At 39.3% G+C, this 24,974-nt stretch overlaps 1 long non-coding RNA gene across 1 annotated transcript; it reads left to right on the top strand.

The window, feature by feature from the left end:
- The first annotated feature begins 13,257 nt into the window (after positions 1-13,257).
- Positions 13,258-17,869, top strand: LOC118559054. The gene is made up of 5 exons (XR_004928618.1): positions 13,258-13,605; positions 14,249-14,278; positions 14,494-14,553; positions 14,717-14,815; positions 16,313-17,869. It is a non-coding gene; the product is annotated as an uncharacterized LOC118559054 (long non-coding RNA).
- The last annotated feature ends 7,105 nt before the right edge of the window (positions 17,870-24,974 follow it).

Genomic DNA, 24,974 nt, shown 5'->3' with positions numbered 1-24,974 from the left:
CTCTGGGTATTTTTATTTTTATCCCTTTGCACCAAAGCTGCATCCAGTGTTGATCGTGTGCTTTCATGGTGTAGAGGCGATGCGCTATAGTTTCCTTTTAGTGTCTAGAAAAAGTATTCACACCCCATGGAGTTTCACAACATTACTCATGTTACAGCATCAAACTCTGACGCATTACACTGGACATTTATGCGATAAAACAACATAAATTAGATAGAATTGACCTTCCAAGACATGGATGTCCACCTAAACTGAGTGGAGAGTGTAAGGAGCATGTTAATTAGAGAAGCAGCCTAGGTAACTCTGGAGGAGCTGCTGAAACACACAGCTCGGTTTTAATAAGCTGTTGCTCAAACAACCTGACCGTGGAGTCGTGGCAAGAATAAAACCAATGTTTAAAGAGACTAATAGGCATAGTTTTTACACAGGACCTGTAGGGAGCACACTAACATGTGAAAAAAGTGCTCTGGCCAGTCGAGACTATAACTGGTCTTCTTAGCCTGTCTAACAGAAAGCTAACATTGCACAGCATTCTGCACAGAGCATTCCCATAGTGAGACACGGTGGTGGAGGTATCATGTTGTGGGGTCTCCTTTTCTTCTGCAGCGAAAAGCTGGTTCAAGGTGAAGGAGGACAGATTTTAGAGTTAAATAGCTCTAAACAGCTAAACTCCATCAACTCTTATTGAATTTGAACTATTTTGTAGGGAAGAATTGACAAAAAAAACTAAAATCTAGATATTTCAACCCGATAACTTGAAGTGGTTCACACCCCAGTGAATTACAGGTGAAATTATAGCAATATGTGGTTCAGGGAGAGGAAGGACACGTGCATGCCACACTTATTTTCGGCCATCAGGTGTTACTACTTTTCTACACACATTTATTAGACTTCCTGTCTAAATTGAGGACGAGGATGTGGAATTGTCTCCTGGATAATTCAGAGAAGTTTAAGTTTCTGCATATAAATTTAATTCATGTTATCAATACAAAAATTAGGGTCTTCTAATTTTTTTTGCCCTTTTTAACATTGTTTTTGATATTCCCTATTTATTTACCATTATACTTGGTTTCATCGAATGTTTATTTGTAACAGTTTTATATATTCTTAAAATATTTGATAAGTTATTTTGCGTGTTGACAGCTAACTTTGGTCATCTTTATAACAGCAGATGGCGAACCGTCAGCGTTGCCGGATTGGGGGTGTTGCAGGTTTGAATAAAATGTCATTCTCTAACACTTATTTTATTTCATCATTAAATCTCTAGATAATCTGCCGAATCTGATACCATCAATGATTAATATTCACTGGGTAATCATGTGTCACTGTGAAATGGTGGGCAATGCCAATTTCACACACATGGCTGTGTGTGAAACAGAAAATGTGTTAAATGTACAACTCGTGTTTTTATTTTTATTTTTCTCCGGTCTTTGTGTGTATTAAGGTTGCTTGATTCCACCACTTGTGGAGCCGTTTTGTCTATGCTTTGGTGGAAGCGTGCGATTGGCGCCTCCTTTATTATGCGTGTAAGATTTATATGATTTATCACGAGTTAAAGAGAGGTTGAGATTTGGGCAGTTTCTTTGCAAATCATCATTTTACTTTAGCAGAAAGGTTTTTTGCGTTGTTTTGGGGCTGGAAACTGTCAGATCTGGCAACCCATGCGTCTCGCGCTACTCTATTTTCCAGGTGTAATGACGCTGATATACCTACAGACGGACGGATCAACGCAGTGATCTCCTGAGGGGGGGTGGTATGATCCTGTCTTCTGCCCCAGTGGTCGATGTATTTTCGGCCATCAGGTGTTACTACTTTTCTACACACCGGAAGCTCAATCTGACCCACGATCTGATCAGACTGTTCCGTGGGCTGCTGAAGTGTTTCCTCCTTTAACGACTGAATAATGGAAGTGAAAGCGATTTTATTCATGATAGCGCTGCTCGGTAAGTTACTCTCTCAATGAATATTCCTCTCGATAAGCTCAAGTTAAACTGCGCTAAATAACTCATTTAAAGTTGAACTGAACATGCGCTCAGTTTTATTTATCCATGGATCAGTAGGCTATAGGTACGTGGCTAGATTAAAACCGTGATAACTTCAACAACAGACCTTAGGCCCAGCCCTAAGAACACCTGGGCCATTCAAGGGGAAAAAAACGATTTATTTATGATCAACATAAAACCCCTGATATAAGAGACTTATTAAACTTTGTACAGGGTTTATTGCGACAGAGTCTAATGAGTTTCCACTACAGGGAGCATAATAAAAGGCAAAACTGGCCAGTGAAAGACTTCGGTAAAGTTAGAAAGATATTCACAGATTCGGCTTTTCCGGATCAATAACTTATCGGCGGATGATTTATTCTACAAAACAGACACCTCCATGTAACCACAGCAAGGCAGACAGTCAGCTACAACCGTAGTTTCCTCAAAACGAGTCTCCCACCGCGCAGGGAGAATTACATTGGACCCAATGCAGAGCTCGCGGCTCCGCAGATACTTAGGGACCGTCTGCAAGTTGCTACCCCAGAAACATAATCATAGAGAAATATTCAACAGCGTCACCGAGGAGAGGTGGATTGTTATCAAATTAAATTCATATGTATCTGATCTCATGTATATCATATCACATTTATTGAGTTTGAAAATAATACATTTTTTGAGGAATTTCCCAAAGCCTGAATTGCAAATGGCACCTGTATTTTATTATTAGAAAAGGTATAAAATGAGCAGTGACTACACTATACATCATTGTAGTGCCACCAAACTCATCATACACATAGATAACCTCATCTAGTTTAAACTAAAACTCTTACTTTGGGGAAATGTGCTAAACTAAATTTTGAAAGATTTTTTTATTGTTAATACAAGCATATAATAGCCAATAAGTACAGTATAGATCATTGTAGTGCTACCAAACTTGTAGTATACATTGATAACCTCATCTAGTTCATACTACAACTCTTACTTTTGGAAAATTTGCATCACTCTATTTTTTGACATTTTTTTATTGTTATTACAAGTATATAATAGTCAATAGGTACAGTATAGATCATTGTAGTGCTACCAAACTCATCATACACATAGATAACCTCATCTAGTTCATACTATAACTCTTATTTTGGGAAAATGTGCTAAACTCTATTTTTTGACATTTTTTTATTGTTATTACAAGTATATAATAGTCAATAGGTACAGTATAGATCATTGTAGTGCTACCAAACTCATCATACACATAGATAACCTCATCTAGTTCATACTATAACTCTTATTTTGGGAAAATGTGCTAAACTCTATTTTTTGAGAGTTTTTTATTGTTATTACAAGCATATAATAGTCAATAGGTACAGTATAGATCAATGTAGTGCTACCAAACTTGTAGTATACATAGCCTCATCTAGTTCATACTACAACTCTTACTTTTGGAAAATTTGCATAACTCTATTTTTTGAGATTTCTTTATTGTTATTACAAGCATATAATAGCCAATAGGTACAGCATAGATCATTGTAGTGCCACCAAACTTGTAGTATACATTGATAAACTCATATAGTTTATACTACAACTCTTACTTTAGGGAAATGTGCTTAACTGTATTTTTTGACATTTTTTATCGTTATTACAAGCATATAATAGCCAATAGGTACAGTATAGATCATTGTACTGCCACCAAACGTGTAGTATACATTGATAACCTCATCTAGTTCATACTACAACTCTTACTTTAGGGAAATTTGCATAACTCTATTTTTTGAGATTTTTTTATTGTTATTACAAGCATATAATAGTCAATAGGTACAGTATAGATCATCGTAGTGCTACCAAACTCCTCATACACATAGATAACCTCATCTAGTTTATACTACAACTCGTACTTTTGGAAATTTTGCATAACTCTATTTTTTGAGATTTTTTTATCGTTATTACAAGCATATAATAGTCAATAGGTACAGTATAGATCAATGTAGTGCTACCAAACTTGTAGTATACATAGATAGCCTCATCTAGGTCATACTACAACTCTTACTTTTGGAAAATTTGCATAACTCTATTTGTTGAGATTTCTTTATTGTTATTACAAGCATATAATAGTCAATAGGTACAGTATAGATCAATGTAGTGCTACAAAACTTGTAGTACACATAGATAGCCTCATCTAGTTCATACTACAACTCTTACTTTGGGAAGATGGGCCACAGATATTTCTAATATTCTCCATGTAACATTAAGGGCAGAATCTATTATCCATCCATCCGTCCATCCATTTTCTGACCCGCTTTATCCCTCATGGAGTCGTGGGGGTTGCTGGTGCCTATCTCCAGCATTCACTGAGCAAGAGGTGGGGTACACCCTGGAAAGGTCGCCAGTCTGTCGCAGATAAAGTATTATAATCATCCACAAAGTAACTTTTATAAGTTGTAGGGTGACAAAAATTACATCTACACCTTATCAGATTTATTTACACAGCAACACTTGGCCTATGAATTTTGACTCTCAATTCTGAGGAATAATTTCACATAAAAAATAATCCAAATCTTTCTCCATCGTTTTTATTAGCAGTACTCAGTTTGAACTGCAGGAATCTCGAAGCCAACACTCAATGCCCTGGAAACCATTTTCACCATTTTTTTTTCTTTACAGGTATAACATTAACTAAAAGTCAACATGGAGTCTAAAAACATGACATTTTCATGTGTTGTCATTGATTTTTACTTTATTTCAAAGTTGTTTGAGGTTTGGTTAGTTATTTCATTTATTTGATTAAATGTGCTGGTATTGAGTTTTTACCTCATGGCCACTGCCGTGCAACCACACCACCAGACACAATCAGACCAATTAGATGCTTAGTGTAATGAAGTCCCAGCCAATCATGATCAGCCATCAATTAAGGTCAGTAGAGCAATAATCTTTTACAGTGTAGCGGAAAAAGAGATTATGAGGAAGTTGAAATATGAATAGAATTTCCACGGGAAGTCAAACCATTTTTCTTTTCCTTGTCATTTTAATAGTTGTAATAAATGATAAATGTTTATATGTCAGGTATAATTCAGTTTCGATTGTGAGCTGAAGATTTTGACCTGATTCAATGCTACATTAATTTAACCTCTCTTGAGCTACATATGTAACTGTTGGCCATGTTAGACATTTTAGATTTAGACTTCAACAAGCTCGTTTTCGTTTCATTTGTATTTGGATAATATTTTTAGTAATATATATTTAGTGAAATATTTAAGTACTTTATAGTCTTTGATATTGTACAACGTTCTTGTAGGGCCTCAGCTTTGCATTTTACTTTCCTTATGTTACAAGCTTTTAAGACAATGGGTAGGTTAAAAAAAAAGGTAAGACTGCTGTTAGGAAAAATTTATGGGCATATTTCAGTCTCTACAAATTTCTTTATGTCCAAAGTTTTACAGTGACACACATGTTTATCCCAATGCTGTAGATACAGTGTGAAACTTGTGGATGATGGTTCCACACTGAATGCACTGAAATGATCCCAGCACAGATTCCAATCAAAGACACCCCTTGGTACTGTGTGTTGTGCACCAACAAGAGAATCTCAGAGTAACTATTGCTGACTGTCACTGAGCATGTTGTAGTGATGTGGACCTTGCAGCTCTGTTGACCTCATAGCAGGCAATTCCCACGGAAGTCTCCCTCGATATCATGCCGGAAACAAGACATAAAGCGATATTCAGGTTTATAGCAATTTTTGTGGAGCTGTATGGGAATCTTAAATATTGTGATTTTTATTATTCAGTGAGATTTTATTTTGTGTAAGTTTGTAGGAACAAGCTGTATTCTCATGTTACATTGTTTGATCATAATGCAAACAGTAAAGGAGAAGTTAAATAGTCTTTGGTTCTGTGTGAATATTATCCGGTTCTCCTGGGTTCTCCAGTGGTTAACACCTCAGTGTGGGGACACGCTTGCACCAGTCGGAGAGCTGAAATCTGGGATTTTAGCTGTCTGAGCTCTAAGGGTCATACATATGTCGCCTGTTTTGGTGCAATTTATGTTTTATTACATATTTGATAAAAGCAGAAAATCCCTTCTGGCAGATGATTCCATACACTTTAGTGTGAATTATAATCTGCATGCTTTTCCACTAAAGCTATTTTGCAATAACATCACAGGCTTTAAGATGCTATTTTTTTAGTATGTTTGGTTTTTAATGACTAACATTTTGTTTCCATTTTGACAGTTGACTGGAGCAAAAAGCAAAACTTTTTAAATTATTGCATTAAAGCAAATCTTAAAAGAGCTTTAAAAAGGCTTCGAACATAAAGAACAAATGGCCAGCTATTCTTTGTTTATTTAAAATGATTATTAATTGTGATTTTCAGGAACTTTAAGCCTTATTGCCTGTAGAGTGAAAGGTCCTATACTGTCTTGTAGAAAGTGCAATACTGCATGCATACTTTCTGTTAATAAAAATGGATTTTATTTCCTTTTTATATAGGACATTTTTCGACCAATCTGTATAATGTGACTCAATTTGATTGAATTCGACGTTGGTAAGTGCCTTGAGATGACATGTTTCATGAATTGGCACTATAAAAAATTAAATTAAATTAAATTAAAATAATAAAGAAAAAATCTCAAAAAATAGAGTTTAGCGCATTTTCCCAAAGTAAGAGTTGTAGTATGAACTAGATGAAGTGAAGTATGTATTCTACAAGTTTGGTAGCACTACAATGATCTATACTGTACTTATTGGTGATTATATACTTGTAATAACAATGAATAAATCTCAAAAAATAGAGTTATGCAAATTTCCCTAAAGTAAGAGTTGTAGTATGAACTAGATGAGGTTATCTATGTGTATGATGAGTTTGGTGGCACTACATTGATCTATACTGTACCTATTGGCCATTATATGCTAGTAATAACAATAAGAAATGTCAAAAAATAGAGTTTAGCGTATTTTCCCAAAGTAAGAGTTGTAGTATAAATTAGATGAGGCTATCTATTTATACTACAAGTTTGGTAGCACTACATTGATCTATACTGTACCTATTGACTATTATATGCTTGTAATAACAATAAAGAAATCTCAAAAAATAGAGTTATGCATATTTTCCAAAAGTAAGAGTTGTAGTATGACCTAGATGAGGCTATCTATGTATACTACAAGTTTGGTAGCACTACATTGATCTATACTGTACCTATTGATTATTATATGCTTGTAATAACAAAAAAAAATCTCAAAAAATAGAGTTATGCAAATTTTCCAAAAGTAAGAGTTGTAGTATGAACTAGATGAGGTTATTTATGTGTAAGATGAGTTTGGTAGCACTACGATGATCTATACTGTACCTATTGGCTATTATATGCTTGTAATAACAATAAAAAAAATTCAAAAAATAGAGTTTAGCACATTTTCCCAAACTAAGAGTTGTAGTATGAACTAGATGAGGCTATCTATTTATACTAGAAGTTTGGTAGCACTACAATGATCTATACTGTACTTATTGGCTATTATATGCTTGTATTAACAATAAAAAAATCTTAAAAAATTTAGTTTAGCACATTTCCCCAAAGTAAGAGTTTTACTTTAAACTAGATGAGGTTATCTATGTGTATGATGAGTTTGGTGGCACTACAATGATGTATAGTGTAGTCATTGCTCATTTTATACTTATTCTAATAATAAAATACAGGTGCCATTTGCAATTCAGGCTTTGGGAAATTCCTCAAAAAATGTAATATTTTTAAATCCAATAAATGTGATATGATATACATGAGATCAGATACATATGAAATGAATTTGATAACAATCCACCTTTCCTTGGTGACGCTGTTGAATATTTCTCTCTGATTATATTTCTGGTGTAGCAACTTGCAGACGGTCCCTAAGCATCTGCGGAGCCGCGAGCTCTGCATTGGGTCCAATGTAATTCTCCCAGCGCGGTGGGAGACTCGTTTGGAGGAAACTACGGTTGTAGCTGACTGTCTGCCTTGCTGTGGTTACATGGAGGTGTCTCTTTTGTAGAATAAATCATCCGCCGATGAGTTATTGATCCGGAAAAGCCGAATCTGTGAATATCTTTCTAACTTTACCGGACAGTGCACGACTCTACTGTACTGCTATCTCAGGTCCAAACAATACGTTGTTTATTTTTGTTTTGCTCTTTACCCCCCGTAGTTATATACGACATTATGAACGTTTGTGCGGATTTTTATTTTTCATTGTTGTTGTTATGGGGTCCCACACTTTTGACTGCACCGCTGGGTTTAGACTTAGACTTAGACTTTCTTTATTGTCATTTTGTATGCACAGAGTGCATACAGAACGAAATTTCGTTTTCATACAGCTCAGAAAAATTGCAGTAACTCTACAGGATACCTTGCAGTGAATTACAGTACAGGATAAAAAAAATGCAGTAATAAATCGCAGTCAGTTACAGGATAAGTTTCATTGTTTAATTGCTGAGTTACATGGAACCATCAGAGCTTTGTGTTCATAAACAACCCAACTGACAGCTTTGCCAGGGCCCGGGACGATACAGGCTTGTAACTGTATACTTCATGCCCTGGAAATGTCTGTATTTTATATTTTCAACCCATCTATTGAATTTAGTGCAATAGTTGATCTTTTCTTCATGAGAGAACAACAAGCACTGCAGCCAAAATATGGCCTTTTTTGACCTGATGTATATTATTAGCCAGTCCCAAACAAATTTTTCTCTTCCATTGCAGGAGGTAGAATATGTTAGATACTTTGTGAAATCTCTGTCCTCTGAATCTACTGGCAGTTCATTTGCCATCTCTGAGAAAGGCTTCCTTTTTGCCATTAAACACACAACATTCACTCAATCAGAATCAGTCATTTTTGTTGGCCATAAGGCGGGATCATTGAAATTAACGGTGTGATCCGTCTCACATTACCAACACTATGATCACGTCATACATTTTAATTCAACACATATCTCACAGTACAATAATCAGTCTCTGCTTTGCCCGTTATTGCACAGCAATTAATTATCACAACTCCTGAGTTTATAAAAAGGCATCACTTAACTATTTTAAAGTGTAATAAAACTGCTAACTTTTAGCCCTGTGACTGGAAACCTGTCCAGGATGGACACCTGTGTCCAAGCCTCTCGCTCACTGACTGCTGGAGAGTCGCCAGCATCTAAATCCTCATCATTTAAGGAGTGTCCTGGTGCGCAGTGGCTCATCAGGTGGAAGATGCTGCTTATTGACTGATAGCCGCTCTGACTGCAGCTCTGCCTTTTTAACTTTTTCCAAATCGGACCCAGTCAAATGCGGAACATTGTTTCACATTCCGATCAGTGCGTCATGGTAAATTAGCTGAGCTAGCACGTTCCTCTTTGAGTTTTAAAAAAACATAACAGTGAATCATGAGGAGATCCCTGGTTAGTCGCCGCGTTTATCAGCGAGGGAATAAACGCTGACAGGCGACATGGCCACAGGTAGAAATAACTCATTAATTAACTGTAGAAGCAGATTGACACGCTTACCGAGGGAAGTTGTTGTCAGCTGTTCAATCCGCTGAACTTTCTGACCTGCTGGTTCATAAATCCACAGAAAACCTTTGACCACCGCTACTTTCATTCATAGCATCTGTGGTCAGTTAGAGACGCTCTTCCAAAACTTAAAATGAATGAAACTCAGACTGGCAGATGCCCGCTTTGCAAAGACCCTCCCTGCTCTCTTTCTGATTAGCTAATGTCCTCGCTCTGCCAGGTTTCATTGGTTGAGAGCAGCTTCAGTTTAAAACCTTGAAAAAAAAAATGCAAGACGGAACAATTTGCGCTCATTTTCCAAATGACGGAAATCCGTCGCAGTGACAGAAAACTTTAACCCCTGATTTAGTTACTCTAATATTAAATATTTTTCACACAAATGTTTTCTGAAAAAATACTTCTGCCTGTATTTTAATGGTCAGAGTGTCAGTTTTGGGCCCCCCCTCCGTCCTGGGCCCGGGACAATTGACCCGTTTGTCCCCCCCGTCAGCGGGCGTGTTCATAAATATAGAATTTTGCATAACAAATAACTATTTCATTCTCCCGTTGAACAATTATGCTTTGTTCCAAAGTCACTTGATGGTAACTGGCAGGTAGATTTTTAAAAGCTTAACATAAAACGACATATTTTAAAAATCTGCCTATAAATCTGGGTTACTTTTCCATCCATCCATTTTTCTATTAAGCTTGATACATTTTCTACATGAAGCATGTGATGAGGGATGAGGGATTTGTTAACTTTGTTATCATGGAAGGAAACATGAAAGGAAAACTGAATTTTAGAGGAAAAAAGTGTTAGGGCCCTCACTAAAGTTGCACAATGTACTGAATCAGTCTCCTTTGCAATATAAGAGTGTCCACCATCCCACCCACTGCTCAGCACCTGGTTCTCTGCAGTATCTGAAAGGATGCAATGTTTAAAGAAAAAAAATGTAAAATAATGGTTGTTATTGAGTCACTGCCCCTTAAACTATTAATGTCCTATTATTTTCTATTACACATCATTATTAGAACTAACTTAAACATGTATTTGAATGAGGCTGAGTAGCATCATGTTTAATCTGAGATAAAGTTTTAAAATTAAATAAAGCTAAATTTATTTCTCAAATTTGCACATGATTTATGATATCATTTAGCATCCATTAAATTCCTTCCTGATATATTTGCTAACATAGAGCTACTTTATGCTTCAGTATTTCATAGTTGCTGAATTCCCCCCAAAAAGGCTGTTCTTAATCACATATTTTAAGGCTTTGATTTTAAGTAAATGAAGGGTAACTTGACTTAATTTAATTTTAGAACATCCCACTTTTCCACCCTGAGAGGTAAACTGAGTGCAGGATAAGTCGCCTTCAACATTTGTTTCTGGCTGACTGTCATTCACAGCAGTTCATACTGAGAGATCCAGAAGTTTCCTGCAATTATCTCTATAGAGAGGTCTGTGATGAATAAGATCTCACTATGCTTAAACAAATTATCCATTTGGCTGCAGGTGATAAGTTCTTCATTAGTTGTTTGTTTGCATTTACGTTGCAAATGATATTAAGATTTCTGAAGAAGTAGCCCCTTGACAACGATTGCTTTAAATTTTAAAGATGTTTTTGTATACGCATGCTAACCACCATTGTTAAGTAAAATCCACACTTTTGAATTTAGAAATTGTAGTTGTTGGCGTTGTTTCAAACAAACAATGCAGTTAATTTTTTTTCCTGCTGTACATTTTAGTAGCTTGCTTAAGTTGTTAAGATTACCTTATTGTGCTGTACCTGTTAAGATTAGTTAGTACAGAAAATATATGTGATTATTTCAATAAACATGGCAAAACCTGTTTTTTTCAGTTGTATGTACTAAATAACTGGACTGTTTGACCTGCATATAACACAGAAACATATTAATTTCATTTTCTGTGTGTATCATATCGTTTTTCAGCTCCTTTTGTCTCCGCTCCTAAGAGAAAAAGTCTACGCCGTAAGTGTTCTTACTTTATATTACTTAATTACTTGTTTTAATTTGTTGTCTGTCTGTATTTTAAAGCAGAGGATTTGAACATACTGCTAAAAAGATTAAGTTACCACATCATAATCAGGAGTTTGACCTTAGGGAGTTTTGTTTGGTAAACAGACTGAAGTTAATCCAGCTGCAAAGGTAGCTTTCTACTGAACAAATTGCAATGTCACCATGCTTTATTGAAGTTAGGTAGTGGTATTAAAACTTACACTACGAAGAAGGGATAACCCAGTTAATCAATTCATAAAGATTTCCTTGTAAGACATACAAGTTTTTGAAAATTGTTTTTTCCGGACATTTTTTTTTCTTTAAATTTGTGTAAAATACCTTGTGCTGCCCTTTTTATGGCATGGTAAGTTAATTTCTATAGCACTATTCCTGAACACGGACATTCAAAGTTCTTTACAGGACATAAAAAGCAAGACAGAATGAAAACAAGAGAGCACAAAAGCATTACATTAAAAGATGCTAAAATACAGGTGTTAAAATATTAAAGGAAAAAAGGTGCTTTGAGTGTTCTGTATGACTAGAAAAATAATTTTTATATTCAGTCTAGGGTTTGGGCGATGTAGTAAAAAAAAAAAGCAGCTCAATAAAATAGAAATATCGATCAATATATTTTTAGTGGACATTTTATGCTCTTGCTTAGCGACCTATTTTTAGATACAGAATCCTTTATTCAACCAAATTTTTAGCAAAACTGCAAGTTTTAAAAAAAGAATAAGGTGTGTTCTCTAAACTCTTTGAAGGAGGCTGCATTGTGATTGGTTGGGAGGGTATAATGACTGAAATATTAACCTACATGATAGGCTAGAACACAAAAGGAAGGGAGACTGTTATTCTATTGAACTTATTATTTAACATTTTTTCTATCATCTATATATTTTGTTATTGAAATATCGTCCGGCCCTAGTTCAGTACATTTCCCATTTTAAAGGTTTCAAATAGTCAGATTGTTTCATCAGAAGTATCTGTAAACTATAATGTTTTTTGTCCTTGTTTAAAGAAACCATGAATCCTGCACATCTCATATTATCAGGCAGTTTTTTCCAGAGCCAAAAACTCAATGAATGGTGCTATATTGGTAAACGTACCTGACCTTGGCTCACCTATGACTATCCAAGTATGCTCTATAAAGTGATTTATAGTTTCAATGTTTTGTTTAATACCATTTTGATTCACTCAATAAAAAACAGTGGTTAGCCAACTGATAGTGACAAATGACGACTTTAGATGTTTATCACTCTTTGCTACCTGTAAATTTTCAAAACGAGTCAATATCAGACCTTTGGAGTTCATAAGTTGTTATTGTACAAATTTTGTCAGAAATGTTAGATTTCCTCAGCGTTGTTTTTGGATTGGAGGAATGCATATGTAGATATCTGATGTTAACACTCTAATATAGGCAAAAATAAAAAACTAAAGTCCTTCATCACAGATATATGAATTGTGGAAATGAGACCATGCGTCCAAATTTTACCAAGGCTGTGGAGGTTGCTGGGTGTAGGAAAGTCTTCATGGTGTCAGCTTGAAAGCTTGAGGGGTTAACCCTGGCATTACGTTCACCAATAATTAAAATCTATTCAGTTAATCTACGTACAATACATGTTTTCTCAAGGTCATTTACCAAGTTACTTCAGTCAGTTTATATGGATAGGTTCAAAAAGTAAAGCTCTTCACCCAATCTTGAATAACGGCTGGGTTCTGTGTTCACTATTTCTGCATGTTAATGTTACTTTTTTCCCCAGGTCAAAACAACAAGGAACCTCCTTGCCAAAAGATTTCTAAGAATTTTGTGGAGAGTAAGCCAGTCACAGCAACGATTGGGGAAAATATCACTCTGCAATGCATCACAAAGTTTAAATTACAAGAGAGTGATATTGTGGAGTGGAGTAAAGGCAATGATGAAATCTTCACTGTGACGGAGAATAAACAACAAATACAAAACAAAGCGTATGAACATCGACTCTGTCTTTCCTTTCCTGGAGAACTTGGTAGAAATGTTGCCTCGATCAACATTTCACAAGTGAAGGAAACAGATGACGGAATTTACTGCTGCTGCATTAGATCAGCAGAGGTACAGTGCATCAACCAGACTCTTGGTAAGAATCTAACACCACACAGACATGATAGATTTATGCCGGTTTTGAAAGAGATAAGTGAAATGTCAAACCCATGTCACCAGAAAATCAAACTTTCTATAAACTAAACCAGAATTATGGACTTTTACAAGATAACACTATCTTTTCACAAAGGGTTGCTTACATTTTTGCTGTTCTGATTTGTCAACACTCGATATAGTATATCAAAATACTACTGTCTGTTTTTAACACCATAAGAGAAACCTCCACTCTCTGCTGCAGCTCAGGCCAAAGATTCTTTCAGCATTTTGAAAAAAAAAAAAAACAATACTGAGAAAATCATTTTATACCAGATACCATTTCTGTGTGGTAATTGCAAATTTGTTCTCATTACGTTTTCATCTGACCTAACCCGTGCCCCTTTTATTTTCTGTTTCAAATATTGTTTTGCAGTAATAACAATCATTAAAATATCGTAATTAAAACCTGAAGAGATACAATATGAAGAACGTTATTGTTAAAGAAATGCAAAGCTTGTTCTACATAATGATTGAAGTGATTCAGGATGGATCTAAAACATGTTTGTGTATTCCTTTTCTCTGTGGAACAATGACACTATCAATGTCCAACTTTCATTTTTGGTCTGTGTCGTTTTGCTTTACAGTTGTGAGGAACAAATCTTTAACAACCCCAGGTCAGATCACTCGATTACTACAAATATAGTAGTAAAATGATAAGTTACTACACAGATATCTTTGTTTCTTTTGTTTTTCCACTGTGATTCATCTCAGAAGTTCTAAAATTTTAGAGGCAAAGGCACTTTACTGATCACTTAGCATCAGTAAATTGTGTTTGTGTCTTGCTAATGTTCAAATAAGTGTGATGCTCTCCTGTGTTGTTTTAAATTAGGTCGCCATCGCCAAGCAGGAGTATCAGATACTATCTGTTCAACATCCTCACCTCAGAATAGTAAGGAATTTTCAAAGATCTTTAAAAAGAATAATAAAATATACTTTATGTTCTATTTTTCATGTGATATGTTGAGCAACAAATTTACTATGTAAATGTCATGTAGCATGCATGGGATGTAGGCTTTATTTACTAAATAACTGTACCTTTTTCTTTATTTCAGATGAGACCACAACATATTGTTTTGCTGGTATTGGTGTTGGTGTTGTTGTTGGTATTCTTATTGGAATTCTTTCAACTTTACTATATTGGAAATGTAAAAGTAAGTAATACTATTGTTTTAAAATAATCTTTTAATAAATATACCGTATTTTTCGGACTGTAAGGCACTCCAGATTATAAGGCGCACCGTGAATTTACTTGCCTGAGTGTTTTTGTCCACAGATAAAATGCACCAGGTTATAAGGCGCATTACCTATTTTCCCAAGTATGTAATATCACTCCGCTCCACCGGTAGAGTGACCAGATCCACCCGAATTCCAGGGACAGCCCCTGTTTTGGATGACCTGTCCCTGGCAAAAGCTGTCCCCGCAAATGTCCCCGATTTCAGCATATCATGATGAAGTAAAAAACGTTTAGCACAGCAAAAGGTATTTACCTGGTTCTGTCACTGTCCCGACATAGTAGAGCTTTGGCGAATACACCTTCCCCGCCCCCCGTTGGCGTTGCAGTTCAGACAGAACAAACCAATCTGTCATCTGTGCTTAAATCTCTCTCTATTATTTTTGGATACTACCGGAAGTGAACTCTGACACAGGATGTTGTTTTCACATTGGTTCCCTGCTAAACGGGACTGAATACACGTCTGAAATTAATTCAGGTGTCGGGTACCATAAATGAGTGTGTTGTACTAAAACAGTAATTTTCCTCTGGGATTATTAAAGTATCTCTGATTCTGATACACACATATCATGCTTCTAGTGTCTTATTTATTGACTGATTAAAATAAAAAGCTAACCTAAACGTAGGATGTGCATCTGCTGCTTTGCTGTATTTTGCAACTCGTCCAGTGTGTTTCCTCCTAAACACCACTCTCTCCAGAGAGAGAGAGAGAGAGAGAGAGAGAGAGAGAGAGAGAGAGAGAGAGAGAGAGAGAGAGAGAGAGAGAGAGAGAGAGACTTTGTAAATAAAATTTAATTGAATTGAATAGATCTCTATTCATCTCTGTCAGGAGGACAGAGTAGTTTGACTACACTGCCCTGCTTCTAACATAAGGCCAAAATAAACTGAACTTTTACATTGAATTAACATACTTGTTTTATTGTTGCTAGCTCATACTCCGGGCACGGGCTGCCTTACATGAATGCACTTCTAGTTTAGACCTTGCAGTCTGGCAGTCTTGTAGACAGCTCAGGGGTCCTATCAGGTAGCGACACAGTGTAGCGTAATGCTCTAAATAGCCATTGTGTGGAGCGGCTTCATTGTTAACCAAAGACATTATTTACACATTTGAATAGATTTTTGAGTGCATTGTACCACATAAAATCAGTCAGTAAGAACAACAACAATCGTATATAAGGAGCAGCATCAATGTTTGAGAACATTTAAGGATTTTAAGTGTCTTATAGTCAGAAAAATACGGTAAGTAATAGTGTGGGATTATGTTACTCTCCTGCACTCACAGAGAATAAAAATTTAAACTTATTTTCAACAGTGCTAATATACCTACAGATTGAGTTTATTAATTTGATATTAACAATTATTAATATGGTATGACTTTAACATGTTTACTAAACGTTGTTTTTATGTTGTTATACAGAAAAAAGAACCAGAAAGAACAGCGGCCCAGTTAACCCAGAACAGTCATTACTGCAGGTGAATACACAAAATAATCAAAGGCAGAGAAGGCCTTCCCCTCAGGAAAATAAAGTTGTCGTATAAAACAACACGACTGCTGCTTCTGCGGTTCTGATTGACCTGAGCGGACCAGACGGCTGATCAGTGCCGGCCCGAGCCTCTTGGGGGCTCTAAGCAGAAATTTATTTGGGGCCCCCCCTCCCACCACGCAGAATCACCTATGCTAGAAGATCATTGACACAAACGTCACGCTATAATGTAATAGCGAAAATTAGAATCGAATACACTGCGGTTATGTTTCAATACAAAATAAATAAATGATACTTAAAATACTTCACTGTTTTATTAAATCTTCTGAATACAAACTGTCACAAAACATATTAAATTTCATCATCATTCATTCATTTATATCAGTGGTCCCGTGTAATTAACTCTTCTCCCTGGCTGTGTTCAGGTGGGGCTGAATCGCTGCCAATAATTAAGTCAACTTTATCTCCTGGACAGTTTTTGTAACTTGCCTTTTCCTTGCTCTCTTTTTTCATTTTCTTTTCACTTTGCCACTTCACCTTTATGCTTATATGAAGTGCTCATGTTAGCTTAGTAGTTAAAATGCTCCACGTATTTTACAAACAGTTGCCAAGTGACCCAAGATGCAGTTGGTGGACGTTTGGTGATGATGAGTTTTACCCAAAATGCACTTGAAGAAATTATCGGCAATCCACTTGAAAATTTGCACCACGAAGTTAAATATAAGAGTTAAAATAAAGCCAGTCATGCAGAAAAACATTTTATTCAATATATTACACCTATTACATCACTAAAATCAGGCAGTCTTTTACAGTTTGTGGAAACCATGACTGAGTCCTTACTGTGTAGCAGTTATAAACTATTCTCCACCACAGGGAAATCTAAAAGTAGATTTTTTTTAAAATGTACTTAGACTCAGTGAGTTTTAGATGAACTACATTATAGAAAAAGGACATGGAAGGCATAGTTATTTTTGAAAATGTTTTTTTTTATGGTGTCTTGTTGGATTCCATAAATTCATTACCACATTTAAAAAATAAAGTCTTTGTTTTACATGCTATTTTATTCAAAACTCAGTAAATGATGTTTTTCCTTGAGTAGACATGTAAAATAGATTAAGTTATTACTAGGACATATTTACATTTATTATACTATGTTTGCTTTAGCTCCAAATTTACAAAGAGAAATTGTTTTTCTAAAGCTTGTAGGGACTTTGAAAAACAAAAAAACCTCCAGCTGAATATGAAAGTTTTTCTGCCAGTTACTTTTTTTTTCAAGGAAGGCTTTGATGTTAATAAGCGAGAACAAGCACGGACTGTCATTTCATTTACTCTTTACGTTATTTCTTCTATTTCATTACATTTACAATTATGTTGTGTATGACTTGGGAATGTTATGGAATGTTGTTCTAGCTGATCTGATCCATTATTGTTTTATACAATAGAGGGTAAAAACTAGTAAATAAAGTTTTCTTAACAACTTATTTATTAATGTAAATGAAGTTATTTTTAAAACGTTCAAGCCTTTTTTTTAATAACATACAGTGGTGGTCTGTAAAAGCATTTGCTGACTTGTATTTTATGTACTTGTAAATATACATTACCTGGAAGATTGATATGAGTGTAAGTGCAAGTTATGTGTGTTGAATTTATTTAATAAAGCCATTCAACTGGTGCAAGAATATACACAATGTCATCTTCTGGCTTGTGCTACGGCTGCTATACAAGCTTTAGATCAGGGGTGTCCAGCTCCAGTCCTCGAGAGCCGGTGTCCTGCAACCTTTAGATGTGTCCCTGGTCTGACACGCCTGAGTCAAATAATCAGTTAATTAGCAGGACTGCATACTGAGGAACTAATTGTGCTATTTGATTCAGGTGTGTGGGGCCAGGGAAACCTCTAAAAGTTTCAGGACCCCGGCTCTCGAGGTCTGGAGTTGGCCACCCCTGATTTAGATGTTCATTTATTGTTCAGCTGATGTGTTAAAACTACTAAAGGGTTACTTGAATACAACTGAATGACACTTGTAGGCACAATCGGCAATCGGTATCAATTTCATATATATATATATACACATAAATATATATATATATACATACATATATATATATATATATATATATATATATATATATATACACACATATATATATATATATATATATATATATATATATATATATATATATATATATATATATATATATATATATATATATATATATATATATATATACACACATATATATAATATATATATATATATATATCCCACAAAGGAGAAAATTGTCTCTTTATCCTGTAGGGCAGGGGTCGCCAACATGGTGCTGAAGCAAGTACAACCCTCCATGTGCTACATCTAAATGTTATGTTGCTCCAATTTTGTACTGATTAAACACACTTTATTTCATATAGTTTTAAAAATGACATTATCTATAAAAAAAGGAGAATTGCAAACATGTTTATTGGTAAGAGCTGACTCTTCTAGTTCAAAGGTCTGTAGTACTAGCCCTTCGTGTGATACAGTACCGATGAAGTGGTACTCAGTTTCAAAAAGGTTGGTGACCCCTGCTGTAGGGAGCAGTGTGCTGAACAGACTGAGTGGTGTATGGGAAGCAAACTGTGTCTTCACACAAACGCCTGGCTCTGTAACCACTTGACCTACTAGGTGACTGTAAAAGTGTAAAGTTAAGTATCAGTACTACAAAAAATCCACATCCTCCTAAGTAGGATCTTCAATGCCCTTCAGGAGCTCTCCTTTGTTTTATGTTGGTTTCCGCTTTAGTTTTGTTCATGAATCATGACACATTTAGAAGATGCCAATGGGTGTGGCACCTACTGTTCCAGTTCGGTTTGAGGAAGCCAAGCTTAACTTCTCAAGTATCTTACAGTGTTTCCATGTGACTAAGTAGTTAATGGTGGGGCTAAAAGGTAGAGAATGGAGATTAAAGATAATTAACACATTAAAATAATTATTCACAAACCATACAGGCTAAAATAATATCAGTCAATTCAAATGATTGCATTGGAGATGCATGACTCCGTAGAGATAGAATTTGCTTTCAAGTGAATGGTAGTAAATGTAATATAGTACTTTTAAACCTTCTTCCTACAATCTCACACATAAATGGTTAACAGTTTCTTCATTCTGCATTAGTAAGCAGTTTATTTAACTCTAAAGTGAAGAACAAGGACTGAAGAATGACAGTTGTAGCTGTCAAAGCCCCAATGCATGTAGCAAAGGTTTAATGTGTTGCTTACACTCTGCAGATGTACTAAGACTCAACATTAATGAAGTGTAGTGAAAACTGTCAGACTGGTTTGAGAGATACCTGGAAAATCCTAGCTACAGATAAACATTGTAGCTAGGATTCCTAGCTACAGATAAACATTGGCATCATTATTTAAGGAGGCATGTGTAAACTCATATGTTAAAAAGTAGAAGAAAATTCTCTGAAAATAAAAAAGAATCTAGCTTTCAATTTTAATGTATTTATTTAGTCCGTCCGTCCGTCCGTTGTCTTCCGCTTATCCGGGGTCGGGTCGCGGGGGCAGCAGCTTCAGTAGGGAGGCCCAGACGTCCCTCTCCCCAGCCACTTGGGCCAGCTCCTCAGGAGGAATCCCAAGGCGTTCCCAGGCCAGCCGGGAGACATAGTCCCTCCAGCGTGTCCTGGGTCTTCCCCTGGGTCTCCTCCCGGTGGGACGTGCCCGGAACACCTCTCCAGGGAGGCGTCCAGGAGGCATCCTGACCAGATGCCCGAGCCACCTCAACTGGCTCCTCTCGACGTGGAGGAGCAGCGGCTCTACTCTGAGTCCTCCCCGGATGACTGAGCTCCTCACCCTATCTCTAAGGGAGAGCCCAGACACACTACGGAGAAAACTCATTTCAGCCGCTTGTATCCGGGATCTCGTTCTTTCGGTCACGACCCAAAGCTCGTGACCATAGATGAGGGTAGGAACGTAGATCGACCGGTAAATCGAGAGCTTCGCCTTTTGGCTCAGCTCTCTCTTCACCACAACGGATCGGTACAGCGCCCGCTTCACAGCAGACGCTGCACCAATCCGCCTGTCGATCTCCCGCTCCATCTTCCCCTCATTCGTGAACAAGACCCCAAGATACTTGAACTCCTCCACTAGGGGGAGGACATCCTCCCCAACCAGGAGAAGGCACTCTACCCTTTTCCGGTTCAAGACCATGGTCTCGGATTTGGAGGCACTGATTTTCATCCCGGCCGCTTCGCACTCGGCTGCGAACCGCTCCAGTGAGAGCTGTAGATCACGCCCTGATGAAGCCAATAGGACCACGTCATCCGCGAATAGCAGAGACGCAATCCTAAGGCCACAAAGGCCATAAAAGTTATGAACAGAATCGGTGACAAAGGGCAGCCTTGGCGGAGTCCAACTCTCACCGGAAACGAGTCCGACTTACTGCCGGCAATGCGGACCAGACTCTGACACCGGTCGTACAGAGACCTGACAGCCCTTATTAAAGGGTCCGGTACTCCATACTCCCGGAGTACCCCCCACAGGATCCCCCGGGGGACACGGTCGAATGCCTTCTCCAGATCCACAAAGCACATGTAGACTGGTTGGGCAAACTCCCATGCCCCCTCAAGAATCCTGCTGAGGGTGTAGAGCTGGTCCAGTGTTCCACGGCCAGGACGAAAACCACACTGCTCTTCCTGAATCCGAGATTCGACTATCCGACGGACCCTCCTTTCCAGAACCCCTGAATAGACCTTACCAGGGAGGCTTAAGAGTGTGATTCCTCTGTAGTTGGAACACACCCTCCGGTCCCCCTTTTTAAATAGGGGGACCACCACCCCAGTCTGCCAATCCAGGGGAACTGCCCCCGATGTCCACGCAATGTTGCAGAGCCGCGTTAACCAACACAGCCCCACAACATCCAGAGCCTTAAGGTACTCAGGGCGAATCTCATCCACCCCCGGAGCCTTGCCACCGAGGAGCTTTTTAACAACCTCGGCAACCTCAGCACCAGAGATGGGAGAACCCGACCCAGAGTCCCCAGGCTCTGCTTCCTCAATGGAAGACGTGTTGGTGGGATTAAGGAGGTCTTCGAAGTATTCCGCCCACCGACGCACGACGTCCCGAGTCGAGGTCAGCAGCACACCACCCCCACTGTAAACAGTGTTGGTACTGCACTGCTTCCCCCTCCTGAGACGCCGGATGGTGGACCAGAATCGCTTCGAAGCCGTACGGAAGTCTTTCTCCATGGCCTCTCCGAACTCTTCCCACGCCCGAGTTTTTGCCTCGGCGACCAGCCGAGCCGCCTGCCGCTTCGACTGCCGGTACACATCAGCTGCTTCCGGAGTCCCACAGGCCAAAAAAGCCCGGTAGGACTCCTTCTTCAGCTTGACGGCTTCCCTCACCGCTGGTGTCCACCAGCGGGTTCGAGGGTTGCCGCCACGACATGCACCGACAACCTTGCGGCCACAGCTCCGACTAGCCGCCTCAGCAATAGAGGCGTGGAACATGGTCCATTCAGACTCAATGTCCCCCGCCTTCCTCGGGACGTGTTTAAAGCTCTCCCGGAGGTGGGAGTTAAAGCTCCGCCTCACAGGGGACTCCGCCAGACGTTCCCAGCAAACCCTCACAGTACGTTTGGGCCTGCCCGGTCGGACCGGCTTCCTCCCCCGCCATCGGAGCCAACTCACCACCAGGTAGTGGTCGGTGGAGAGCTCCGCCCCTCTCTTCACCCGAGTGTCCAAGACATGCGGCCGCAGGTCAGATGAAACGACAACAAAGTCGATCATTGAACTGCGACCTAGGGTGTCCTGGTGCCAAGAGCACATATGGACACCCTTATGCTTGAACATGGTGTTTGTGATGGACAATCCATGACGAGCACAGAAGTCCAACAACAAAACACCACTCGGGTTCAGATCAGGTGGGCCATTCCTCCCAACCACGCCCCTCCAGGTCCCACTGTCATTGCCCACGTGAGCGTTGAAGTCCCCCAGCAAAACGAGGGAGTCCCCAGGAGGGGCACTCTCCAGTACCCCTTCCAAGGACTCCAAAAACGGTGGGTAATCTGAACTGCTGTTTGGCGCATAAGCGCAAACAACAGTCAGAACCCGTCCCCCCACACGGATGCGGAGGGAGGCCACCCTCTCGTTCACCGGGGAGAACCCCAATGTGCAGGCACTGAGATGGGGGGCAACAAGTATGCCAACCCCAGCTCGGCGCCTCTCACCATGGGCAACTCCAGAGTGGAAGAATGTCCAGCCCCTCTCAAGGAGACTGGTTCCGGAGCCAGAGCGGTGCGTCGAGGTGAGTCCGACTATCTCTAGTCGGAACCTCTCAACCTCGCGCACAAGCTCAGGCTCCTTCCCCACCAGAGAGGTGACATTCCACGTCCCAAGAGCCAGCTTCTGCAGCCGAGGATCGGAACGCCAAGGTCCCCGCCCTCCACTGCTACCCGTTACACATTGCACCCGACCCCTTTGGCCCCTCCGACAGGTGGTGAGCCCATCGGAAGGGGGACCCATGTCGCCTCTTCGGGCTGAGCCCGGCCGGGCTCCATGGGCAAAAGCCCGGCCACCAGACGCTCGCCAACGTGCCCCACCTCCAGGCCTGGCTCCAGAGTGGGGCCCCGGTGACCCGCGTCCGGGCGAGGGAACACGAGGTCCAACAATCGTACTCATCATAAGGGGAGTTTTGGGCTGCGCTTTGTCTGGTCCCTCACCTAGGACCTGTCTGCCTTGGGTGACCCTGCTAGGGGCTTAAAGCCCCTGACAGCATAGCTCCTAGGATCACTGGGACACTCAAACCCCTCCACCACGGTAAGGTGGCAGCCCAGGGAGGGGGTATTTATTTAGTATTAGAGCTATTTAATATAATGTATCCAGTGTTAAGAATGTATATATTGAAGAGTTGAGCGAAAGTGGAAAAAGAAAAACTGCTAGTGTCTTTTTAAATACTGAGGTATCGCTGGCATCATTATCAGTACATTATGAAAGAGGCAAAAAGAAAAAAAAATCTCATATTCTGTTAAACTGTCAGAAGCCTTGTGTGTTGTTTAAAGTGATCAACTTTGAATCCACCACAGACAGGGATTGAAGCCTCCCTTGCTGTGTGGGAGAACTTTCTTCACTACTTCATTGATAAAGTTTCTTCTACCAGAGCACTTATTTCACATCCTGCTTCTCATCCTTCAGCATTTGTCCCTTGCTCTGCTGCACTGGACACGTTTGACTCTGTGACCGTGCCCTTTGTGGCGATTGCGGATCATTTGAAGCCCTAGGGTTCTACAAATGACATTGTCCCGCCACGTCTTTTTAAGGAGGTCTTTCCCACTGTTGGGCCAATTTGTTTTACAGTTATTAATAGCAATCTGTCATCTGAAGTGGTCTTTATAAATTTTAAACATGAAGGTGTACAGCCATAGTTAACAAAAAAAAAAAACTACCTGGGCTTGACCCTACTCTTTTTGCTAATGTCACGCCTACCTCCAAATTGTCTTTCTTCTTTAATTTCTTAGAGAATATTGTGTATTTGAAGTTCATGGACTCATGTACTGCTTGTTTGGAGCGGTGGGCCAGCATCAGAGGCACAGCACTGGAATGGTTCAGGTCCTACCTGTCACATCAGACTTTCTGTGTCAGCCTTGATGACTCTGTGTCCTCCACTGCTCCTCTCCCATGTGGTGTCCCACAGGGCTCTGTGCTTGGCCCTCTTTTATTTTCTCTGCATCTACTACCACTTTGATTTATTCTTAGGAAACATGGTGTTTCTTTCCTCCGGTATGAGGATGATAGCCATATCTAAGTCCTCCTCAACAAATCAGACTATTAATCCATTGGTGTCTACATGACCAAATCATGGATATCTTTAATTTTTCTGAAGTTTAAGTAAATAAATATCAAAGTAATGGTATTTGGTGGTACTTCTGTGACCCCTCCCCTCCCTCAGTTCATATGCGTTCTTTGTCATTGTATCATGTGCCAATTGTGAACAATCTGGAGGTCAAAGTGGATGTTGTTGCACAAAATGCAATAGCAATGCAATGAAAAATCCTCCTGGAGGATTCAAGGATCCAAATACATTTCAAACCCCTCAAGGCCCTCAGACAGAGGCTGGTCCATCCTAAATACAACCCCCCCCCCCCCCCCCCCCACAAAACCTAAGATGAGTGGAGTGGTGTATGCAGTTCAGTACAGTGAGGAATTTTCAGATCTTTATATTGGAGAAACCAAAAACAAAAAACCCACAGACCCATGGCTCAACACAGAACAGTTACCTCCCAGGACGTCTTCAGATCCTTAGTTCCCACAGAGCTTGAATATCCAATATCCAACTTCACAGCGGTATCCGCCAGAGAGATGGCGGCTTGCGGGACAGGGGCGCCAGAGGCGAATCGTCAGGGCAAAGGGGAAGCAGGTAACGGTGAGGCCGATGACAGCTGGGGAGGATCACTGCTGGCCGGCTGCCGGCTGGAGTTCACATGGAGGAAGCACGGCGGAGTTAGACCAAGGAGCGCTGCGGGGCAGATCCGGTGCTACTTGTACCTGCAGCACAAGAAATGTGGGTTAGCGAAGGGAGCACAGAGGCGGCTTTCGACGCGGGTGCGAGGCCAGACG

The sequence above is a fragment of the Fundulus heteroclitus genome, unplaced genomic scaffold, assembly GCF_011125445.2.
Source record: "Fundulus heteroclitus isolate FHET01 unplaced genomic scaffold, MU-UCD_Fhet_4.1 scaffold_211, whole genome shotgun sequence".
Classification (NCBI taxonomy): domain Eukaryota; kingdom Metazoa; phylum Chordata; class Actinopteri; order Cyprinodontiformes; family Fundulidae; genus Fundulus; species Fundulus heteroclitus.
The sequence above is the reverse complement of the archived record's forward strand: the minus strand, read 5'-3'. Positions and strand labels throughout refer to the sequence as shown.